General features: G+C 39.3%; 1 protein-coding gene across 3 annotated transcripts in view; it reads right to left on the reverse strand.

The window, feature by feature from the left end:
• Positions 1–24,416, reverse strand: part of sema3c (sema domain, immunoglobulin domain (Ig), short basic domain, secreted, (semaphorin) 3C) — an 88,048-nt gene that overhangs the window by 33,644 nt on the left and 29,988 nt on the right. The window lies entirely within an intron of this gene.

The following is a 24,416-nucleotide window of genomic DNA, read 5'->3' on the forward strand; positions in this document are numbered from 1 at the left end:
TTTGTACTTTGTAAACACTTTAAATTTGAAGAGTTTCTTGAAGTGTATCATATTAGTACATTGTTTGATTTCTTTGCTTAATCCATTCCCTAATTTCATCTGATCATGCAACAAACAAAATATTACAAACTGTTTGTTAAAATAAAAAATAAATACATATCTACTTGTCACTATGACTTATGATTTCACTGCAAATCATCCATCAATTTGTACATAAAAAATACGATAATCAAATGCATTGGCAATTGTGTAATAAAATCATGAGTTGATTATACATTTATATATTCATATATTATATTCACTGTTACAAACGGCCCTCTAGGGACAGCCATAACTGCTGTGTGGCCCTCAATAAAAACTATTTTGACAACGCTGTATCAGCATAAATTCAATGTGGCTATATTTCATGTATATAATAATTCTAGGCTAAAAACTCACTCCTGTTACTTTCAATCCGGTTACTCAAATGAGTCATTTCCATCTTAGACAGCTTGTACAAAAATGAAATAAAGTTCCCTGACATGGGCCAAAACACATTTTGAGTACAATACCGTATTTTCCGGACTATATGGCGCTCCTTGCTTCCCGAGGTTTGAACCCTGCGGCTTATACAAAGGTGCTGCGATGGATTTGTCTTTAATGTGTACAATTGTACATACCGGTAGTAGTAACATCAAAACAGAGACTGAAAAGGCGTGTTATAGTTTGTGCTATGGCGCCAGCTTTTGGACTAGTTCGCTAACCTCTGGTGCTAGGGGTTGGAAGTTTTACAGTGTTTTCTTCTGTTTCGTACCTTGAACCGGAAGTATAGACATCTACACCTCCCGCTGCCTCAACAGAGCCAGTGCCATCATCAAAGACAGCACCCACCCTGGCTCTGACCTGTTCCACCTGCTGCCCTCTGGGAAGCGCTACAGGTGCATTAAAACCAAAACAAACAGGCTAAAGAACAGCTTCTTCCCCAGGGCCATAACCATCCTGAATGGACTGCCCCATTGTCCCTCATAACTGCCTTCTCTTCGGTGCAATAACCCATTCCACCAACCACCCTGTTTTTGTTTTGTTTTTTCATGTGTATATTCATTTCACACCATATTAATTGCACTTCTACATTTTTTAAATTTTTATATATTTGCACATTGTTTTTCTAGCATGCACACATCGCACTGTATGGAATGGCCTCAATCTCGTTACCTTGCGTAATGACAATAAAGCTGATTCTGATTCTGATTCTGAAGTGCCGTTCCAATCTCCTAGTCGTAATAGCGTTCCTACTTGTACGGTTTCTTCATTCGTCACTCAAAGCAAGGTTTGTACATCTGACAATAAAACTAAAACAACTTATACTTACTGAACCGTCAAATGTTTTAAAAGTAGTGTTTTCATGCATACTTGTACGTGCTATTTTTATGTAATCAAGCTAGCGTTGTTAGCATTAGCTAATATAATAACTCATTTACTAGTGTCTGTGTTAGTATTATTAACTTACAATAAAAACAATTGTGTTGTTTCAGTTTCGTAAGTCCACCAAAACTTCACCGTGGAGTTATTGAGTCTGTTTAGCTGATTGGTGAGCTAGCGTCCGCAGTTAGTGGGTCCATGATGATGACATTTCTGTTTTATTTGATCAGCAGTTATACTGCTACATTACAGGCACTGTTTGAAATCAATACAGGTATGTAAATAAACATTTACCAAGTCTTTCAGTGTAACTATCTCATTTCACTACTTATACATCTACGGCTTGTGCGGTTGGTACATGGAAAAATATTTTTTTCTTCTAAAATTTAGCTTAATACCTTTGCGCTCTATAGTCCGGAAAATATGGTAGTTCAGTATGTGTAATATTAATATTACGGAAACGTAAGCAAATGGGCCCAAAGGCAAAGCTATGACAACCAAATCTTTGAAGGCACCAATTAAAAATGGTATTTCACTGTGTGTGAGGAAAATCACAGATTTGACAAATTATTGTACTCCAAAGCAGCAGTTTGAACTTTTTTCAGTACAAAAGAGGGTCCTTTCGCCAAATAAACTTCAACTAGTACAAAAACAGAGAAACAGACTTGACCCCAACACAGACGACACAAAACAAAGCTCTTATTTATTTATGCTTTCGTTGTCACTCCGCCTGCGTCCGTTCAATTCCAGTCATGTTTGCGTCGTTACAGTAGCTCATTAAAGGCATCCATTGTTCACACGGCGGGTAAACATTCCCAGACCAGCTATTTTCAGCCTATTGGCTCCAGAGATAGAGTGCTCTTCAGCCGCATCATCAAAAAGCTCAACTCATGCATATTTATCACTTGCTCAATCAGTGCAGCGCCGTTTTTTCTGAGGCCCTCATGTGCGACAAACAGGTCGGCGAAAGTCACTTTGACACGATTGTGCGGCCGGCGCTTTCGAGGCTTTTATTTCGTAGCCAAGTGGCAGCCGAGCCTGAAGTGTTTGAGCACAATGAGTTCTTGTGGTTTGGTTAATATGCAGCAAACAAGATCCAGTACTAGAGTTGCTTAAAAAATGTGGCCGTTTACAAAGTAGGTTGCACAGATAATTATCGGGTGGTTATGAGGAATTATAACGTCATACCGATAAAACAACAGAAAATAGCTCAGCTAAAAACAAAAGTAAGAAATACTGGGCTGGATTATTTGTACTGTGTTGTAGGTGGGTTAGTGTGTGTAAATCAAGCACTCCTTTTCTTAATCTTAACCTGAGCTCATTGTAAACAAAGATGGCGTCGATTGTGTGGAAAAAACATTTATCTGCACCAAATGTTGTGCAAAAAAACAGCTAGGAAGGACAAAAACATTGTGCTTCAACTTGGGAAGTGTACTGTTCACATTTTAACCGATACAGTATCAATTCCCGGTACCCGAGAATCGACACCAGTGCTCATCTGTACCAATTTTCAGTTATTTTGTGTGTCTTAATTAATATAAATTGTTTTTGATAATAAGATCTCATTCTTTGTTTCAACATTAAAAAAAAATAGCTGATTATGTTAGCTGCTGTCCAGTCTTTATATTTTGTGTCATTATCACATTTGTGAGTCTCAATTGCAGTTGCAAGTCCAAAACATTAGGTGGAAGTAGTGTGTAGTCTATGGAGTGTCTTGCTGTCCCATGTTGTGCCCTGCAAAGTGTTAAGACTGTAAGTATTGTAATAATTACACACCAGCTGTTTGATTGTAAGATGCATCTTAGTTTTCATTAACAAATTTGAAGGTGTTGAAATTCCATCCATCCATCCATTTTCTACCGCTTGTCCCTTTTGGGGTCGTGGGGGTGCTGGAGCTAATCAGTAGCATGTCAATAGCTAAGCCAATGTATATGAGCATGAAGCTTTTGGAAAAGTGGACCTACTTAACTTACTTAACCTCTCCAAGGTTTCTCATTGTCATCCCAGTGGGTTGAGTTTTTCCTTGCCCCGATGTGGGATCTGAACTGAGGATGTCATTGTGGCTTGTGCAGCCCTTTGAGACACTTGTGATTTAGGGCTATATAAATAAACATTGATTGATTGACCTTGGAGCGTTTTTTGAGACAATTTCTTTGTTGGCAATGAAAATTGCAAAATCACCGAGAGGTACATAGTTTGACTTAGTCCGCTCTCAGTGCTGCTGGAGTGATCGCTAAGTACTAAAGTGCAAAGAGGCAGCTGATTCGGCAACCGGGCATGATACTCACACGTAACTCAGGTACCGAAACATGGCACCGTTGGATTTTACTGGGATCTGCGGTATTCGGTCGGTACCCAAAAAGTACCGAATTCGATACCCACCTCGAACCTAATTAGCCATCTGAATCCAGCATCACTACGACGGTGTTTCGAAAGCCTTACAAAGATGCCTGCTGCTGAACAAGCTGTCCCAAAGCCTCTTTCAAGTACATTTAAAACATTATCGTTATTGTCCATCTCTGCAACAAAGCACCCTTGCGGTCATAAATGTATTCATTTACATAATATGTTGTGGGGTTAAACTGTCCTGCTAGAACCTCTTTATTGCAACTCAATAAAAACATGAACATAAATACTCCTATTTACCTGCCAGTCAAATGAAAAGCAAATGAAAGTGAAAGCTATAAACCAGATGATCAGATAGCATCACACAGCAATCCTAGCCTTCCTTTAAAGACGCTTCGCTCTGCCAGAAAGTGAGCACTTAATTGAAAACACACTAACGCACTCTTCATTTCTGCCAGTTCAACCCCGACAGGCCTCTTTTGGACCTGCTTTTAATACAAAACAGTGGGCATGCAAAACATGGCTTATGGATGACGTTAGCTTAGCATCAATGACACCATAAATCTTGCAAAGAAAGACAGCGGAACACCACAGCTATGAATGCTGGCAGTTTATTCATTACTCAGCGTTTTGTGGCTATGTTTTTGGAGCTCGCGCAGCCTTAACGGGCACCGAGGCTGTCATTTGTGTGGAGCCGGAATGTTGTACGCGTGTAAATGAGGACATGTATCCGGGAAGTACGTCCAGCAGGGTTGGTACCAGTTCATGAGCTGGGCCCAACCAGGCTGCAAAAAACATTTAGTCATAAAAGAGAAATCAATAGACACTGAACTGAACACTTGCAACACAGATGCAGCGGCTTCCCAAGATACTTTGACAGCAACATCAAAGCCAAATTTAGTGCTCGTTTGGAGCTAAAAACATTTGTAAAGTGTAGCTTGGACAAACTCAGCTAATTTAGAAAGAATGGGAACACTTAGCTTGCACTGGCGTTGGTTTGCTGTCATTGTTTTGACATTTTCACTCTACATGATCACAATTTATTCTATTTTTATACTTTTTTTTATTATGCTTATAATTTATTCTAATTAACTTATGCAATTTATAATCTACTGTATTTATATCATATTTTATTGAAATTATTATGTGTGTACTCTCGTTACTGTGGTACTCAATCTGGGACCTGTGTCTCATTTCTCTGGTAGAGATGTCCGATAATGGCTTTTTTGCCGATATCCGATATTCCGATATTGTCCAACTCTTAATTACCGATTCCGATATCAACCGATACAGATATATACAGTCGTGGAATTAACACATTATTATGCCTAATTTTGTTGTGATGCCCCGCTGGATGCATTAAACAATGTAACAAGGTTTTCCAAAATAAATTAACTCAAGTTAAGGAAAAAAATGCCAACATGACACTGCCATATTTATTATTGAAGTCACAAAGTGCATTATTTTTTTTTTTAACATGCCTCAAAACAGCAGCTTGGAATTTGGGACATGCATGAGGAGGTTGGGGGGGGGTTTGTATATTGTAGTGTCCCGAAAGAGTTAGTGCTGCAAGGGGTTCTGGGTATTTGTTCTGTTGTGTTTATGTTGTGATACGGTGCGGATGTTCTCCCGAAATGTGTTTGTCATTCTTGTTTGGTGTGGGTTCACAGTGTGGCGCATATTTGTAACAGTGTTAAAGTTGTTTATACGGCCACCCTCAGTGTGACCTGTATGGCTGTTGACCAAGTATGCTTGGCATTCACTTGTGTGTGTGAAAAGCCGTAGGTATTATGTGATTGGGCCGGCACGCAAAGGCAGTGCCTTTAAGGTTTATTGGCGCTCTGTACTTCTCCCTACGTCCGTGTACCACTACGTACAGCGGCGTTTTAAAAAGTCATACATTTTACTTTTTGAAACCGATAATTTCCGATATTACATTTTAAAGCCTTTATCGGCCGATAATATCGGCAGCCCGATATCAGACATCTCTATTCTCTGGTATGATAAATTCCCTTCAATCCCTATTAACGTAAGTTTAAACAACTGTCCATTCATCCATTTTCTACCGCTTGTCCCTTTCGAGGTCGCGGGGGGTGCTGGAGCCTATCTCAGCTGCATTCGGGCGGAAGGCGGGGTACACCCTGGAGAAGTCGCCACCTCATCACAGGTCCAACAAAGATAGACAGACAACTGTCAAATCAAAAATAAATGTACCTCTATGTCTATTTTGGAAATAATGTGCTGTCTTTTATTCAATTTATTCCTAAATTAATGGTTAATAGGGGTGTGAATCTCTGGGCACCGAATGATTCGATTCAGAATCGATTTTCAATTCAACACGATTCTCGATTCAAACCAATTCTCGCAATGTATTATCTAGTATAATAATTATAATGAAACTTTTTCATAACAGGTTACAGGTTAGATAAGGTCCTATTAGAAAGTCTTTCGTAACAAATGTGTCCGCATTATTACATTTTCTGTATCATGAGAAATCCTAATGAATCATATGTCAGGCTTGTCACTGACAGTTTGGTTATGTTTTGTTTTTTCCTCTGTGTTTGTGTTTTATTTCCTCTTATTTTGATTCCAGTTCCTGCACGTCTCCCTGAGCGCTCGTTTCCCTCACCTGTCCCTGATTTTAGATCAGGGACAAAGTGCCCTTGTGCCAACTTTTTTGCAATGTGTTGCTGCCATTAAATTCTAAGTTAAAGATTATTTGCAAAAAATATTTGTTTCTCAGTTTGAACATTTAATATCTTGTCTTTTCAGTCTATTCAAATTGAATATAAGTTGAAAAAATTAGCAAATCATTGTTTTTATTGACGAATTACACAACGTGCCAACTTCACTGGTTTTGAGTTTTGTATGTGCTATGAACAGCCTGGCACACCTGGTAGAAATTTCTAATCAGGCTACTATTCATACCTGCCTCGCCCTCCAGGCAGGGCTGGAGGATTGTATGCTGTAGACTGTTTGCTGTCTCCAGTTTTCCTTGAATCCTGTTGCCTGTTCCCTGGTATCCTGTTTCCTGTCTCCTGGTTTGTGTTTTCCCTGCATTTTTGACATTAAAGTCATGTTTTCCTGCATCTAGCCTGCCATCTCTGCATCTTGGGGTTCGTCACCAACACTTCCTGACATTATTGTGGCCATTAGGTGTCGCCAAAACAAAATTACTACTTAACTTAAATTTAAAGACAACATAAGTCTGTCATAAGGTTTGTGTTTAAAAGTATGTGTGTGCTGATACCGTTTCGGATTAATTTGGTATCGGCCAATACTCAAAGCTCTGTTATTGGTTATGGTATCACGATTGAAAAAGTTGTATCGGGACGCTCTGAGTAAAAAGGCACTATATGCTTGCCCTTCATGCACATCAAACTATTTTGTCTGTTTTCTACAACATTTTACTCTTTCCTATCGTTACAGACCCAGAAGTCTCAGACTTCCCAGCTCGTCGTCCCTCTGGAATATTCCAGAAGTGTGTTGTTCCGAGGAGTGTGGCGCCGGTCAAAATCACTGCTGGAATATTGCGGCAAACTTCTTATTGTTTTCTCCGCAGGAAGACAAAAAGAGGGGGGAAACAGGACACTTTCATGTTCCGAGGAGGGTGGAAGGCCAGCTTGCGTCCACGTGGATCCAGCTCATTTCCCGGGACGTGAGCCCAAACCCTGCAGAGCCCACATACCAGTGGATCCGGTATCTTCCTCACTGACATGGCACAAGTCAGGAAACATGATTTGCTGTATTTCTCCCCCATTTTCACAACAAACCTTTTGCTGTTTCTGTTGTCATGCGGTTTGATGACTCAGTCGCACATGTGCTCCATTAGTCACACACGTGTTGCTTGATGTTAACATGGGGGGGGGGGGGGGGGGGTTATGCGTGCAGATGTAAGGATATATGTGCAGGATAAAACACCAGAAATCTTCAACAGAAAGAAATGGTGAGGATGCGTGCGAGTGACAGTTGGTGTGTCTTCTATTATGCATGCGGGCAGGTGGGACCCCCCAGATCTCCCACCTTAAGACCCCACTGCAGCTTTGACCCCGCACGGTAGCCTAAATGTCAAAACCAAGGACATCATAAAATCCGAGCTGATCAACAGTGCACCGACCACAGCGGGGCGCGCGGAAAAGGGCCGCTTCGCACCCCGTCTGTGTGTTTTTCATGTGAGGCCCGGTCAAGCGGAAGAAGCACAAAAGCTTTTTGTTGGGACAAACTCAAAAACCACCAAAGTCATTCAATATTAAACAGCAGGTCACTGAAAGGGAAATAAAGGTGGTGCACAATGGTGGTAGAAAGAAGCATGCTTTGTGCCTGCATGGCACAATGCAGCAGAATTTACTCTGGACCCCCCCCCCTCTTTACAAAAAAAAAATCACACTAAAATTTCTGCCGCTACAAACTGAAAATAACTCAATGGTAAATCATAATTATGAGATAAGAAAGTTGAAATTCGGAGATAAAAAGTCATAATTATGAAATAAGAAAGTCAATATTATGAGATATAAAGTCGAAATTATGAGATAAGAAAGTCGATATGAGATAAAGTCATTATTATGAGATAAAAAGTTAAATTTTTGGGATTAAAAAGTCACATTTATGAGATAAGAAAGTCAAAATTATGAGATAAAGTCACAATTACAAGATAAAAAATACAAATTATGACATAAAAAGTTTAAATAATGAGATAAAAAGTCAAAAAGCAGCTACAAACTAAGAATACACCAATGGTAAGCCATAATTGTAAGATAAAAAGTCAATTATAAATTGAAAAGTGTACATAAAAAGATACAAAGTCAAAATTCTGAGATAAAGTCGACATGATGGAAGAAAGTCAAAATAATTAGATTTAAAAAAATCCAAATTATGAGATAAGAATTCATAATTATGAGATAATACAGTACATCTAAATTATGAGATACAAAGCCATAATTATGAGATAATAAGTAATAATTATGAGATGAATCGAAATTATGAAATAAGAAAGTCAATGTTATGAGATAAGAAAGTCACAATTAAGAGATAAAAAGTTGAACTTTTGAGATTAAAAAGTCGAATTTACGAGATAAAAATGGCGAAATTATAAGGTAAGAAAGCCATAATTATGAGATAAAAAGTCGAAATTGTGAGATAAGAAAGTCGAAATTATGAGATAAAGTCACAATTACAAGATAAAAAGTCAAAATTATGAGATAGAAAGTGAGATAAAAGTCAAAAAGCAGCTAAACACTAAGAATACACCAATGGTAAATCATAATTATAAGGTTAAAAAGTCATAATTATGTAATAAAAAGTGTAAATTATGAGATACAAAGTCGAAATTCTGAGATAAGGTCGAAATTATGAGGTAAGAAAGCCCAAAATAATGAGATAAAAAAGTCATAATTGAGACTAAAAAATCCAAATGAGAAAAAAAATAACTATGAGAAAAAAAGTTCATAATAAAGAGCTAAAAATTCAATATGAGATAAGAAAGTCAAAACTGTGACATAAAATTCAATATTATGAGGTAAGAAGGTCGAAATTATTCGATAAAAAAAGTCATAAAGATAAGAAAGTCAGAATTATGAGATAAAAAACAATGAGATAAGAAGGTCTTAATTATTAGATAAAAGTCGTAACTATGAGATAAAGAAAGTCGAAATTATGAACTACAAACTGTGAATGTGCTGAAGTGTTCCACGTCTGCCTGAGCTCCAGAAACATCCTGTTTCTGGAGTGCTTTTTGCTGATTAAAGTCTTATTTCGGTGGCCAAATTTTTGGAGCGTCACTACTCAATAGTGTGCAAATAATTAACTATCTATATTCATTCATACAATGAATTACTTTAATTTGGTTTTACGTAAAAAAAACTTTTTTTTTTTTTTAGGTGTGGCAGTTTTTATTTTGCTGTGGCGATGCACCGTGATCAATTACATGTAGAGGAAAGCCTGGTATTACATTATCTGTCATTGTATTAAATATTAATGTAGTTTAGAAAGCAGGATTTAATCTCTTAAGTAACTCCTCATTTCATTGAATATACAACATATGAGAAATATTCCCAATAACTGAAGGACATTCCTCACACAGACCAAATTCCTCAAGCTTCCCAATAAAGAAAGAGACCATTTTTTCTCTCCTGTGACGGTGGTCATGTGGAAACAGACAACAACAACAGGAAGTGGTTGTGTTATTGTTGGTGCGGTTCAACATCGAGACCGAGCTTTTTCTGTTGTGATTATACTGGTCTAGTTTCAAGCATCTTTAGACTTTACGACTCGACGTTCAAACAAGTTTGCGTGATCCAACGGCCAAGAATGCCTCCAGTGGTGAAGACTACTTTTAGGTTTCGGATGTCCATCAAGGAAGCAGTTTGTTTTGTTGGAGTATCTTAAACAACAACACATTTGCTACAGGAAGTATATTACAAGGTCTACAAAATCATGTCTGGAGGTTGCCTGACTGTCCTGGACCACAACCCAAAAAGGCTCAATATCAAAATCCACCCTAACAGCTAGGGATGGGAATTGAATACCAGTTCCCAGTTTATCAATTCCTTGGAATCCCTTGCTAAATTTGTCAAACGATTCCCTTAAAGGCCTACTGAAATGCGATTTTCTTATTTAAACGGGGATAGCAGGTCCATTCTATGTGTCATACTTGATAATTTCGCGATATTGCCATATTTTTGCTGAAAGGATTTAGTAGAGAACATCGACGATAAAGTTCGCAACTTTTGGTTGCTGATACCGGAAGTAGCAGACGAGTAGCGTGACGTCACAGGTTGTGGAGCTCCTCACATCCGCACATTGTTTACAATCATGGCCACCAGCAGCGAGAGCGATTGGGACCGAGAAAGCGACGATTTCCCCATTAATTTGAGCGAGGATGAAAGATTTGTGGATGAGGAAAGGGAGAGTGAAGGACTAGAGGGCAGTGGGAGCGATTCAGATAGGGAAGATGCTGTGAGAGGCGGGTGGGACCTGATATTCAGCTGGGAATAACGAAAACAGTAAATAAACACAAGACATATATATACTCTATTAGCCACAACACAACCAGGCTTATATTTAATATGCCACAAATTAATCCCGCATAACAAACACCTCCCCCCTCCTGTCCATATAACCCGCCAATACAACTCAAACACCTGCACAACACACTCAATCCCACAGCTCAAAGTACCGTTCACCTCCCCAAAGTTCACACAGCACATATATTTCCCCAAAGTCCCCAAAGTTACGTACGTGACATGCACATAGCGGCACGCACGTACGGGCAAGCGATCAAATGTTTGGAAGCCGCAGCTGCATGCGTACTCACGGTACCGCGTCTGCGTATACAACTCAAAGTCCTCCTGGTAAGAGTCTCTGTTGTCCCAGTTCTCCACAGGCCAATGGTAAAGCTTGACTGTCATCTTTCGGGAATGTAAACAATGCAACACCGGCTGTGTTATCCGGCACAACAGTCAGAGGGTGCATTCTACGGCGGGGGTGTGTTATCCGGCAAAACACCTGCCGCAATACACCGCTTCCCACCTACAGCTTTCTCCTTTGCTGTCTCCATTGTTCATTGAACAAATTGCAAAAGATTCACCAACACAGATGTCCAGAATACTGTGGAATTTTGCGATGAAAACAGACGACTTAATAGCTGGTCACCATGCTGTCCCAAAATGTCCTCTACAATCCGTGACGTCACGCGCAGGCGTCATCATACCGAGACGTTTTCAGCAGGATATTTCGCGAGAAATTTAAAATTGCACTTTAGTAAGCTAACCCGGCCGTATTGGCATGTGTTGCAATGTTAAGATTTCATCATTGATATATAAACTATCAGACTGCGTGGTCGGTAGTAGTGGGTTTCAGTAGGCCTTTAACGATTCCTGCGGGCGTCTGTAGTCTTACGCAACGTGCGTAGTTACATCAGACAGCCAGTTTGGTTATGTTTACGCAAAAAGATTGCAACACCGCTACTTGCAACAATTGCAATGTTTTCTATTTTGACAAAAAGAGGAAATATGAGCAACATGCAAAAGTAATTAAGTAAGTAATTTTTGAACCACCCCGATTTCATACCAGCAGCACCACCGCTAGCTCAGCAACAACAGACTTACTCACTGCTTATCAAAGAGATTTGGCGCTCACATTTAGATTTAGATTGAGATTTGAGATGAAGGTTTGGATTTAAGATCTAGGTTTAGATTTAACATTTAGGTTTGGATTTAACATTTAGCGCTCACATTTAGATTTGAGATTTATATTTAACATTTAGGTTTATATCTATCATTTGGGTTTAGATTTAAGATTTAGCGCTCACATTTGGATCTAAATTTGACATTTAGGTTTGGATTTAACATATTGGTTTAGATATAAGATTTAGATCTGGATTTAACATGTACATTTATATTTAAGATTTAGGTGAAAAAAAATGGCGTTTAAAGTGCGGCCCACAGCAAATTTTTTAATGCCCCAGGGCACATTTTAAAAATATAATACAAAAAAAAACAAGTTTAATGTAACGAGAAGATGTTGTATTATTGACACTAATAAAGTAGACCATTTTTTTTTTACTTTAAAACTGTCATTGCTCAAAAAAATTATTATAAAAACTTATAATTGGTGGACGGAGCTGAAGTTGATTCAGAGATTTAAGCGTTGAAAGTAAAACTAATATCTATTGATTTATGACTTGTTTTTGAGACTTTTATGAGTATGGGCCTAAATTGTCATTGCTCAAAAAAAAATAATGAACCAAAAACAATGTTGTTATGAATGATTTACGTATTAAAGGATCCAATTACTTCACGTTAAATATTCCACTTTGAATATTTTTTAGGGGAAAACATTGCATATTTTGTGTTTTTCTTATTAAAAAGAGTTTTGACAAATGGGGCATAAAACAAACAAACAACCAAAAAAACTGATAGATCTAAAGGTAAGATATTTAAGTGTTGCAGACCCTTTTGGATTCGCGAGACCTTTAACATTCACCAATATTGATGGAAGCCCTAATGGTTATAATTAATATATATATATATATATATATATATTTATTTTTTAAATAAAAATAATCAAAATGGCCCCGGCATGATTTAATTGTTTAATGTTCGGCCCTCAGAGGAAAAGTTTGTAAACCCCTGGCTTATCATGGCAAAGCTTCTATTACCTGTTACATTGGAATGACTGCCTTCCGATTTAGATGACCATGGCGAAAGACAGGTTCTAACTATGAATGTCACCGAACAGTGACTACGTTTGTGGTCAAAAGCGTTCATCATTTACCACAGTAGAGAATGCTCCTGATTTTCGGTAGGTGAATATTTAACTGTAGTCAGAGAAAAGTTGCATGTTTTCCTGCAACCATTGTTACCTTTTATATTATGCAGTATTTTCAGACCCGAACCGTAGTTAAGGACGTACTGACCTCTTTAGTTGGCTCGGTGAGTCGGTAACCACCTCAACGAGGTCACAGACTTGATTCCTGGGAATGATAATGCCGCTTGTCCTTGCAGCATGCAGGCCTTATTTTTAATGCCAAACACAGCAGTTATCAAGCACCTATAACTTTCATAGCTGCAACTTTGCCTATCACCTGCTACACAGACACCTCTTTCTATTTTGCCACCCACTTTCGCTCTCATTATGCTCCCGCCCCCAGGTCAGGTCAGAGTTCACACAGTACCCCAATAATAGCTGCCCCAGGCTACGCCTGTAACACCATTTTATATATTTGCTAGGGAGATGAAAAATATTGTCAACCCTAAGAACAAACCCCCAAACAGAGACAGATTAGGTACTGTAAATGTCAATGTGAATGTTACATTCTTGGGTAAATTCCACATGTTTTATTTTGTTAAGAACATTTATTTCTTATATTTATTTTCAAAAAAGGTCATTTTTTATGCTATGTCTCTTAAACGGGAACTGCACTTATTTTGAAGTCCTGCCTATTCACAATCATTTTTGAAAGACATGACGGATAGATTTTTTCTAATGCATTCTAAATATTAAATAAACGTAAATAAAAGTCTGCTTACAGCGGAGCAAATGGGAGCTCCTCTATTTCGCTCATAAAATCCAATAAATAACCATTCAAAAAGCGCCAACAATACTCGACTTAAATTTCTTGATTTGAATATTAACCAAGTATTAGTGTTATTTTTATAGTAAGCGCTAACGCAGACAAACTATTTATAGCCGCGACGTGATCACTTCCTGCATGTCGCTATGTTTGCATCGAGTGGTCTGCTGCTTCCTCGTTTCCTTGCTTCCTGTAAGTTTATTGTAGATCATAAATCATGCATCTCACCTGGACAGAAGACGTCAGAGTACGAATTCCGACAATTTGGTACACATCGACAGTCATTTAGGACCCGAAAATGGCATGACGACATTAAAAGACGCTTGATCCCCCCCCCGTTTCTTCGTGAGGATTTTGATACATTTTTCACCTAAATGGGAATATATGAACATCCCTGCAGTCGGCATCCTAATGACAGCAGACGTTATACAGTAAGTGATGTTTTATCATGTTTGTTGGCTCTCATGAAGTCTGCAGTGAGCAGAAATCAGTGATGAAGAAGAAAAAAAAGCACTGTGTATGCTTAAAATGATCAAAATATGTAAATATTAAATGTTATTATAAATGTTCCTGTTACTACATCACATATATATTTACATCATGTATATAAAACACTAATGGAGATCTTTGGATTTTTTTTTCCGGGGCTCTATAGGCAGATTTAAACGGCTCCCATAGGCTCCATTGTAAGCTGACTTTTGATCGTATTTATTTAATAATTAGAACGCCTAAAAAAACCCATCCATCGTCATGTCTTTCATAATGATTGCGAACGATAGGCCAAATTCTAAAAAAAAAAAGTGCAGTTCCCCTTTAAGAGGCAATTACAAAGTTGATGCTAGTCCACCTTTTTGTTCCTTTTTCCACCGAAATAAGAATCAATAAAGAACCGAATCGTTAAGCCGAAGGGAAATTGGAAATGAAGCCGGAAATATCTTACCCATTCCTTTCCCTACTAATGACTGACTTCCCCAAACTAGCTAGAACATGGGTTAGAGTTGCAAGGCAGGCCAAGAAATTAAGTGGTGGAAAAAAACCTTTAAGGTGAGGGATGTGAATAAAACAAAAGGAGTTTGTTATGTTACAGTGGAACTCGGTCAAAGTTAACGCAATAATGACGAGTTAGCGCTAATTTCTTTTGACGGTACTATTTCTTTTATGAACATGCACTGGTGCCATAGCCTTTGAGTTACAGCAGAAACGGACAAAGAAAAGTGCACAGTGAATGGCAGGGCGAGACACAAAGCCCTGCAGGTGACTCTTCTGACAAGACCAAAACGGTCCGCGTCCCCCGCAGGCTGAGTCATCATCGGAGCAATCGAGTCTCAAATGCCCGGAGACCATGCCGGAAAGCCCACAAAGAACAACTACAACCAAAATTTCCAAATGGTTGTCAACAGCCCGGATTCTGCGACCAATCGATATTGTGGACTACAAAGGGCCATCGTCCGAAACAGTCACACGTCATAGTAGGTTTCTTTTTGAAAATGAACCTGTGTCAGACGAGGTAAGCATGTGTGAGAGATTATGTTTGTTTGATCATGGGATTGGATCTGGTGGCCGATAGTTGCCTTTTTTAACTGATCGGCCGATAGTTGCCTTTTTTAACTGATCGGCTGATGAGCTGCCAAGCCCATTGGATCTTTACTGCAGCTGTGTCCCAGTGTTTACATGCTACAGATTGTACTAAACGGATGCACGCTCAGGGAGACATGATTACATTTCCATATTCCTTCTTACACACATGCAGGAGGTGCATGAACTCCAGGAGGGTGCATGTCTTGCCAAAACACAGGCTCCAATTTTTTTTTTAAGTTGGAAAGAATCTGTCGTCTATCCACAATGCGAAGCAGCTTCTAAGATGCTAATCCTTGCCACCGTGGCGAAAAATAAACAGTTGCTTCCATGTATTATTATCACTGGAGGACTAGAAGAAAATAAATGGCTAATCATGCTACACTCACACACACACCTAGCAGGATGACACTATAAGCTAACTGCTATAACTTCAAAGTAAAGTAGGGGCAATTACCGGTAATACTATTAATACTTAGTACAGTATTAGTGCGTAAACAATTCTAAGGTAATTACATCAATATTTTTCTTTTTCTTGTTCTTAATACAAAATATTTTTGGGGTGTTTAAAAATTCAAGGAGTAAGTGTTCTAATAGCCAATAATAGTTTTTGTTTTTGTTTAGTAATTCTATTTTGTAAAAAAAAAAGTTTGTGGACTTCAACGTCACAAATTTAATACATCATTTAATTTTTCAAAAATACTGTCTAAGTCTAAATTGAACAAGATTAGCTTTATACAAATGTGTAATTGTTTTTACTTTAAAGTACCAGTAGAGTGGAAAAACAAGTTTGCTTGTATATGCTTAATTGTGTTTCATTGTATTTATAAAACCATATCCAATTGTATTTACAATCCGCAAAGTATGTGAAAATACCCCCTAAACATCACAAAATGCCACATTCAGTCAGCTATTGTGAATATTTCACTCTAAAGTCTTACGTAATTACCACAGATTGACGTCACTGGAGTAACACTTCCGTACTGTGACCACAGTACTGATACTACTAAAATTAGAGAGGGATGTTCTGTCTATCATTCACAATCTCTATATAAGACATGAACACATATTTCTTTTGTTTTTATTTAACACATTTTAAGTCGTAAATAAATACATAAAAAGTCTGCCAACAATTTAGTCTGTGGGGGCTCTCTATTTCGCCCACAAATCCCTCTAAATAACCATTCAAAACCCGCCAACAATACTCTATAAACATATCGTGACGTGAATATTAACCAATAATTAGCGATGTTGTTATTATAAGCGCTAATACGGACAAACCATTTTTTAGCGGCAGATTGATAACACACAGCTAAGTAACCCTCTGCTGCTTCACTGTGAGCTGGCCGCGATGTCCTGCTGCTCCTGCATCATTGCGTCTCGGCTCGACAATGTTATTCTAGATTATAAATCATGCTTCTCTTCTGGATATTAGGAGGATTTGGCCATAAATCTAGAAGTTATTCATCTGTGACATTCAATGGAGACAAACACACAACCGAAGACATAGTGTCTGCAGTGAGACTTTTCCGTGTTTACCCTTCGTGTGTATGATTAATTCTTCATTTAAACGGGAAGATATAAACATCCTATCAGTTGTCATTGAAGTAAGAGCAGACATTGTACAGTAAGCTACCGTTTAGCAGAGCTTCCAAAACTTGTAAATCATCCTGCTTATATTCAGGATCAACAATATAAGTTTCTGGATCATAATTTTTTCCCAAAGTTGTCGTCGTTGGCTCTCACAATGTCTACTTGATTAGTATTGTTGTTGGTGATGAAGGGATCTGCGGTTCCTACCTCTACATCAAGCGACCACGTGCCTGGCTAGCTCAATATCGCTTAAAATGGCTCGGGAATCTCTGTGAGATTAAATACTATTTTGATCATATCGATTAACTCGCAAACTTTGGAAGTCTTTTGGTGTGATACATCAGATATTATATGATAATAGCTTCAATATAGAGGCAACTTGTTTTTCCACTGTAATGGTACTTTAAAACATGTTCAGTTTTATGATCTGTTGTCGAAATTGTATCACATGCCAAAAATGTTGATCTGATTGTGTGTGTGTGTGTAAAAGAGTGTTTGTGTCCATTTTTAGTTGCATTGTTCAAAAAGGCGTAATGTATAAACAAATAGTAATAAACAAACATTTGCATAAAGCAACCATATTGTTCACACTATTGCTGATAGCATTACAAACTTCAAAATGTTCTGTGTATGGTACACAAAACTCCTAACTGGCTGTGATTAACCACAATTAATGACGAGTTAACTATGGACAAAATGTGATTAATCACGATAAAAATTTTAATGAATTGACAGCCCTCGTTAGAACGTCTAAAAACAACAAGGAATTTGCTTAAAAAATATGATAGATTTTCTATGGAATGATGACTGCAATCCGAAAGGTCGCCAGCACTTCACTTTAAAGCCAATTACATCCCGACTTGTTTCCCATGAACGTTTCACTTCCTACAGGAAAAGTTAGCTCAAACCGACTACCCTCAGGGAGCACCGAAAGCTCACAGACCTCGTCCTGCCCCCTCTCCTCATGAGATGACCCGGCTTTCATCGTGCCAGTCTGACTCCAGAACCCTCTGCCAAGTCATGAACAAAGCCTGGAGTTCTTTAGGACTTGGATGACCGCCTTGTCGTTCCAAAATGGAAGCAGGAATGCATTTTTTTAATCCTGGCAACTGACAGGGCACTTAAGAGATAAAAAATGGCCACTGTCAAGATGTTCTCCTGTGGGACGGCAGTAACGACAGTTGGCATATCAATATCACATCATTGGAGGTTGAGGAGACCACCCAGGCATCATCCCGTCCTCTGACAGCATTCTCGGGAAGAACAGACATCATCTCTGCCTTATTTCATTAACATCCTGACTGTGGTCAATAAGGAGGAATGGGAATCATATGGGAGCGCTCTTTCTTCGCTGGGATATCTAAATATGACACAAGGGGGGTCTGGAGTATGTGTCGTCGCCCCCAAGCCCACTTCCCCTCGCCTCCGTGTCCATGTTATGATGTTATCCAGCACTGACGTCTGCTTTCATTGCCAAGATGACCTGCTTAGGTGTTGGCTAAGATTCCCGCTAGGAGTTGAAACACGAGCCTACAAGCACGCTAGTTTGTATTCCTGCTATTCCCCAATTAGCGCCCAGGCGTCACTCTGAGGTCTCAACCTGTAGAAGCAGCCCACCCCCCTCGCTGTGGCCTTTCAAAAGGGAACCTCTAACCTCCTGTAAATCTCTGATCTTAATGTCAGGAAGGCTCCCAGGTCTATGGGGGGTGGGGGTCCACAGGAGATACGGGTTAGTGGATTTTCCGAGTGGATATGTTTACAAGTCCCAGGGGGTAAGAAAAAGCGAGTCCAACAAGTGTAACTTCATTTCTTTCCCGCCGTGATGTCGCTGAGGTCCAGTGGTTGTTTCTACGCTGCAGAGTGGCAATAAAGTTTCTCTTCAAAAGGAAATTACCTTTTCTCCTGTTTTTGCTATTTCTAATACACTCAAGTCATAAAAAAAATCCTGTCTGGAAAAGGAACATGCTGGGAACATAAAAAAACTAACATTTGATGGACAAGTGTGGGGCAAACTGAAGAAAATACTGACACCTTTGCATGGACGCTTAACTCCATTTGTTCAACTTTGTTCATGAAAATATTAAAAAAACATGTTAAATTCAAACAATTATTTATAATATTTTTAAGTAATTAAAACATATCTTTATTATTTTCAAAAATCAACAATTTTAGCCACTTTAAACTGCACTTTTCTTTTTTAATTTTACCTATCGTTCACGATCATTATGACGACGGATGGATTTTTTTTAATGCATTCTAAAAAATACATAAACGCTCCATAGTATCCAATAAATAACCATCCAAAAAGCGCCAACAATACTCAATTTACAGTTTGTGACTTGAATATTAACCAAGTATTAGTGATATTGTTATTGTAAGCGCTAACGCAGAGCTATAATCACTTCCGGGTGTCCCTATGTTTACATCATCATTATTTCCTTGTGTCCTTTTTCCCTGTAAGTTTATTGGTGATTATAATTCATGCATCTTACCTGAAAAGTAGATGGCTGAGGATGTAATCCGACAAGTTGGGACACTTTGATAGACATTTAGGACCCGGAACTGGCGAGAACGACATAAAAAGAGCTTGTTACCCCTCGGCCCTCCCACCTCGTTTTTTCGTGAGTATTATGAGACATTCTGCACCTAAACGGGAATATTTGAAGATCCTAGTAGTCGGCATCCTATTGACAGCAGACCTTGTACAGTAAGTGATGTTTTATTATGTTTGTTGCTCTCATAAAGTCTGCCGTGAGTAATAATCAGTGATGGAGAAAAAAAAAGAAGAAGCAAATATCGTGATGGGTTTTTTAAATTAATGCGCTGCGTATGCTTAAAATGATCAAAATACGTAAATATTATAAATGTTCGCACTACTACATTGCATATATACTGTACTTACATCATGTTTATAAAACTCTAATGGAGGTGTTTGGATGTTTTTTTAAGGGCTTTGTAGGCAGAATTGAACAACTCCTATAGGCTCCATTGTAAACTGACTTTTGATCAAACGTACTGTATTTATATTTAGAATGCATTAAAAAAAAACACATCCATCGCCTTGTCTCTTGTAATGATTGTGAACGATAGGCAAAATTCCAAAAACAGTGCAGTTCCCCCTTAAGCACGGAGACAGTCACTTCCGGAAAAGTAACACTAACTAAAAGGGGTGTTCAAAAAATTTGATTTTTGACAAAAAAATTAAAATTTTGTGACCTAAATTAAATCACGTTTAGATGGCAACACAGACTCCATGGTTAAACTTTTTCAGTAACAACTATTTGTAGTGTGTCTCTGCGTCTTTGCGAAGAAGACACAAGAGGACGACTGAGACGTCCAAAATTGACCTTTAGCTACCGACCTTTCACCTTTTGAACTTTTCCTGCGCCCCTGAGCCCCGGGGGCTGACATCTCTGTAACTGTAACTGCTCGTCCATTTAAAGGCACGGCGCGCAGGTGGGACGGGTGGCTGATATTGGATTTTAATCTTGTCCAAAATGAATTTCATTAGTGGCCGGAAGGAGGACGAGGAAAGAAAACACAGCCAGTATCTTGCTTGGTGGCGTTTCAGAACTTCCAAACATAGTCAGAACCTACATAAAGCATACAACAAAGTGTTTTTTTGCAGATATTTGTGCAGCTACAAAGAAAAACTAAACAAGCTGTTGATTCGTTCCAAACGTTCGCATTGAATTGATGAGGCGTGCTCCATAAGCTGTGTACAGTATATGTGTTAACATCGAGGAATGGAGGAATGCAGCACGGGCCAAGATGGGAGTCATTACCTTTTGGCACCGTTAGCGTAGCTTGTAAAGAGCGTGCCCGCGCGGAGTGACTCAGCAGAACGTTTGAAGCAACACACACGCTTTGAAACTTTCGCCTCTCACGCGGACATCCACCTTATCGCAAAGAGCCTTGATAAAAGCTAAGGTGTAATGTAAATGGAAACTTTGTGGTTCTGTTTCTGTTCTGGTTTTGCCATGTGGATCATTGCATAGTGAGTCATCAGTTAGTTGCTCGGCAGGTGAAATGTTTTTTTTTTTTTAAATAAACATCTCCCTCATGCTTTGGCATGTGCGCTGCATGTTAAATAAATATAGCTAGCATGGTACAGAACACTGACGAGGGGTGTCCCGGGCAGATATCAGCAAACAACAAGTATGAGATCATATGGGCTCACACGCAAAACGTCCGATACAAGCAGTCTTGCAGAGTGTTTACTTGTGCAAAGCTGGACAGCCAGTTCACATCTAAATGTCCTCCAATAAGCACGCAAGGTTGGTCTTTTCTTCTATTTTAGTCAAGTCCTTTACAAAAGGTAAACATGGTAGGCTATAGGCTACTAGGAGCTAGCAGCTACACAACAGCTAAGCACACAAGCTAGACTTACTTGTCCCCAAGTGAACAGCACACTTGTCTATCTCAACCCGAACCTCAACTAAAGTAAACACAATAACACATTTACCTTATGGTATGTAGGTATTTATAAAACAATCTTGCCTTTCTTCAAATGAGCTGTTTGGAATTTGTCCAATTTGTGATGTTTTTCCAGCTTGTGAAGTCAGCGGATAGCTCCATACATGGTAGAGCTTTTCCCGTAGACAGCTAATAAGTCCGTCATTTTTATTTTACGTAACAGCATTTGTAGTTCGTACGATAACATGACCCCTATGAACGAAAAGGCTGTGATTGGTTGCTTTGTCCAACAAAAGGTCAGTCGTCAAACCTCCAGTCTCATCTGAAGAAGAAGTGCCTGGCTAATGTTTATGTTCCGTGGCAAAGTGCCTTCAACTGGGAAGAAGTCTTTTTTCGTGTGTGTCAACCACTTCGAAGATTCCTGCTTCACAAACATGGATCATCCCAAAAGCTACTTTTTGTCACGACAGGTTTTTTTTTTTCGCAGCTTACTGCAAGGTTTGTTCTCCCAGGAAGCAAAAATGACGGCTGCGGATGAAGGCGTGAAGGTAGGATTTGATTTATACAACATAAATCACCAAACTACCAAAATACAGGCAAACAACAAAAAGGCAAACGTGCCGATTGTACGAGAGGCTAAGACTTAGCATAGGCTATGGCATGAAACAAACAAAACTTACTTGGCATAGGTGTGACGCAAACAGTGAAGCCAGGACGACTAACTGGCAAAGACAGGCTTAAATAATAGTCTCTTGATTACAGCAGGTGTGTCCCGAACACATGAGGCAGGTGAAACTAATTAGTCGCCATGGAAACTAAAACAAACAAGGATGTACACAAACAGGAACTACTGGAGTCTTAAAACTAACAGAAAATAACAAAAACATGATCCAGACCACAGATCATGACAGAATTTCCCCCTTAAGGACAGATTCCAGGAACCCTGCCACACTAAAAACTACAAATGTGCTAACTTGCTTTACGACATACGTCACTCCCCCATTTCCCCATTCGCTACAAAGACGGAAGTCAATGAAAACGCCTACGTGCCGCCAGAAAACTAAAAGAAGAAGAAGAAGCACACCTACGTGCAATTACTGCCATAATGGCCTAAGCTACAAAATAACCAAAGAAACAAAAAGTTTTGTCTGAGGAGACAAAATAACAAAAACTGAGTCCTATCCGGACAAAAGGACAGTCAAGGATCAACATTGCCCCCGCTTTCACTCACTGGCGTGAGCTCAAAGATGAGGAGGGATTTTTGGCCGATGCTGCCTTGGCTCTGTTCCTGCTGGACTAGTAAGTGACTTTTGATGATTAGTAAGTAAGAAAATAATAATGCTAATGTTAGCTATCGGAAATTTTCGTGGTAGCAATAAAAAGCCACCAGCTTGATAGTTTGCAGTTCCACAATACTTCCTCTGAAAAAACTCTCCCTGTGGTCTCTCTTTGCTTCAGACCCCGATACATTTTTGGTAATAGCGTCATGTTTGTAGTTCAATCCAAGATCATTTTTGTTAGTGTCTGCTGTTTACCATCAGCATAGCCATGGGAGACGTACTGTTTGTGCCTATATTAAAGCGGACATCATGTCAGTATGACGCTAAATGCGATGGTCCTCATGAGAAATGTGGTCTTCTTCTGTGGTCCACTGGCGCCACCAAAATTAACCAAAACTGAAAGTTCTTAAGTGGAACATTAAAAATAGTAAAAAAAAATCAAAAAATCAAAGCATGACCCTTTTAATGTCTGTATTTCCTTAATATTGTCCCCTGAAAGGCGCTTTTTCATGTGTAATTAATTAAAAGTATTACAGTGACGTTTTTTAAGGCTATTATTTGGCTTGTTTTGACTCTGGAAGCTACACAATGGGGTTCAAATAAAATGCTCCTAACTTCTTAAAGCGGGACTGAAAGTAAAGCGTTCTGGAGCTGGTCCAAAGCAGCTGGAGTCATGAATGAAGACGAGCCAGGAAGACGGCTGTCCCAAAGCGGAACAAGAGGAAGGTTGCTCATTAGCACCTGCTGGCTGGGTGGCCTAGAATGATTAATCCTTCAAGATGATGTGAGTTATTATAGGCCTGAAGTCACGAAAAAAATTAAATAAATAAATAAATACAAAGCCCAGGTTCTTCAGCCTCTGAAATATCCTCCTGGACGGTTGACATCCAATCTGGGGTTGAGGCCGGTTCAAGGGACTCTCGGAGCGGTCTCGCGTCCCCCCGCCGCGAAGTTGCTGCCTCCGACATTCCTCTCTCTCTCCCTCGCCTCGCTCTGCTTGCTCAAAGCTTCCCTTTGCGTCGCTGCCAGGCCACAATTAAAACCGCATAATCAACAGCGAAAAAAAACACACACACACTACAGCTAACCCAAATAATCAAACGCGGAGCTGCCAAATGCTGGGAGTTGTTAACTGTTATCTTTAGCTTAGCGTTCCTAGCTCCATGGCCGCACACTGAGATGCTAATCGTATACAGAGGCACTTGATACGAGTTTATTTGTGCAGCACACATGTTGTTGGAATTAAACCATCGCGCTACCGTGCAGCGATCTCACAACCAAGCCAAGCTAGCGTTAGCAAACTTTGCAGCAGGCAATCGGAGACGCAACTGACACCGCTCTGAAAACTTGCAGCGGCACAGTGCTGGCACGCTGGACCGCGGGATAAATCATAACGATAGTTTAGTCAGGCTAACGTGTGTTCCCTATTAGGCATCGCACTGTTTTTGCTATGACGCATGGGGGAGCAAACAATCACGGAAAACAAGACGCCAGCACACCAATAGATGTCCTTCATTTCAAATATGCACACAAATTGAATAAAACAAGAGGTCTGCTATTAAAGTTTAACGAGGAGCGGGTGGAGGGTAAACAACAATGAAAGACACAACCGCTCGCACGCATCGAGTTGGACCGGACTTTCAAAAACACTTGTCTTGTTTGCTTCCGTTTAAAAGAACTCTGGTGCGATCATTCAAACACTGGCGCGCACCAAACAAGAAGGCTGAGACCGC

The sequence above is a fragment of the Nerophis lumbriciformis genome, linkage group LG05, assembly GCF_033978685.3.
Source record: "Nerophis lumbriciformis linkage group LG05, RoL_Nlum_v2.1, whole genome shotgun sequence".
Lineage (NCBI taxonomy): Eukaryota > Metazoa > Chordata > Actinopteri > Syngnathiformes > Syngnathidae > Nerophis > Nerophis lumbriciformis.